Raw genomic sequence first — 1,990 nt, 5'->3', positions numbered from 1 at the left:
AAGCTTATCACTTCCACGAGGTATCGCTAATTTTACCGGAACGTACCATTTCATGCACAGGGTACAAGCCCCATTTCTGTAGTTTGGCAATCCCTAAATTAATTTGTGGGGCGACAGGGAAAAACCAAGTCGAATCCTCCCGAACGAAGTTTCATCCTTGTGAGGACTTGGATAAGCGAGCCCCATTCCTTGCTTGAATTGCCCAACTAAGTCCATTAGCCTCCCTCCAAACAACGCGGAGGCGCGGGGAGGGGGGTGGGGGGTGAGGGGGGAGGGGTCAGACCCCTTGATAAGAGTGAGGCAGCAACCCAAAAGTGCCAAGCAACACTGAACTATGATGTTTGCTTCCAGACCCCTCCGAACTCCGGAGATAAAGAGAAATTAGTTACGTGAAGCTTTCTGGCACTCACTCCCGACACACCAAGAAAAACAAACGGGGCGGGGGGGCTTCCCTGGTGGCGCAGTGGCTGAGAATACGCCTGCCGATGCAGGGGACACGGGTTCGTGCCCCGGTCCGGGAAGATCCCACATGCCAAGGAGCGGCTGGGCCCGTGAGCCATGGCCACTGAGCCTGTGTGTCCGGAGCCTGTGCTCCGCAACGGGAGAGGCCACAACAGTTAGAGGCCCGCGTACCACAAAAAAAACCCAAAACCAACAAAAAACAAACGGGGGCAGCAAAGGCTTCCTAGATTGTACCCGCTTCTCCGGCAAAAACCCATACATCTCATAATTTAAGCATTTGGCCAACAGAATACATATAAAACGTCCCTGCATTAAAAAACATTAATGACATTGAGCTTATTTCATGCTAGGCTCTGTTCCAAGTGTTTTTATTTTTTTTTTAATTTATTTTTTGCAGTATGCGGACCTCTCACTGTTGTGGCCTCTCCCATTGCGGAGCACAGGCTCCGGACGCGCAGGTTCAGCGGCTATGGCTCACGGGCCCAGCCGCTCCACGGCATGTGGGATCCTCCCGGACCGGGGAACGAACCCGTGTCCCCTGCATCGGCAGGCGGACTCTCAACCACTGCTCCACCAGGGAAGCCCCCAAGTGTTTTTATATGGATTTAATCCTTACGACACTTTAAAAAAAGTAGGCAGTGTTAGCACTCTCATTTTACAGAGATCACATGGCTAAAAAGTGGCAGGGAGCTAGAATGCAAATTCCAGCAGCACTAGTTAGTCTTAAGCACCAAACTGCCTACATATAAAAAGGTACTTTCTGAGTTGATAGTGAATGGGATAAGAAGGGCTTATCATTATAACCTTATCACTTACAACAAACTTGCAAGTTTACCTCTACAAGCCTATTCCATAAAAATGGGGCTTACATAACTGTGTGCCTCAGAGGTTTGGGGAAAGAATCTGAACATTAGCTGTAGTTAATATTAAGAGGCATGTGCTTCAAGTAAAGAGTGGGTTTAGGATTGGAATCAAATGGTAAGTTACACAAGTTTATTCAAGGTGCACAGCAACTCCTTTAGACTGAAGGCAGAAGGAGCTGAAGTAGACTGGAAATAACTGATGCAGATTCCTAATAAATAGAAGAGGGTGGGGGTAAGAACTTATTTATGGGGACTTCCCTGGTGGTCCAGTGGTTAAGAATCCACCTTCCAATGCAGAGGACACATGTTCGATCCCTGGTAGGGGAACTAAGATCCCACATGCCATGGGGCAACTAAACCTGCACGCCGCAACTACTGAGCCCACGCACTCTAGAGCCCGCACGCCACAACTAGAGAAGCCCATGCGCCACAACGAAAAGACCCTGCACACCACAACGAAAAGACCCCACATGCCGCAACTAAGACCCGATGCAGTCAAATAAACAAACAGATATTAGAAAAAAAAAGAACTTATGGGGCTTCCCTGGTGGTGCAGTGGTTGCGCGTCCGCCTGCCGATGCAGGGGAACCAGGTTCGCGCCCCGGTCTGGGAGGATCCCACATGCCGCGGAGCGGCTGGGCCCGTGAGCCATGGCCGCTGAGCCT

The sequence above is a fragment of the Physeter macrocephalus genome, chromosome 21 (assembly GCF_002837175.3).
Source record: "Physeter macrocephalus isolate SW-GA chromosome 21, ASM283717v5, whole genome shotgun sequence".
Lineage (NCBI taxonomy): Eukaryota > Metazoa > Chordata > Mammalia > Artiodactyla > Physeteridae > Physeter > Physeter macrocephalus.
The sequence above is the reverse complement of the archived record's forward strand: the minus strand, read 5'-3'. Positions refer to the sequence as shown.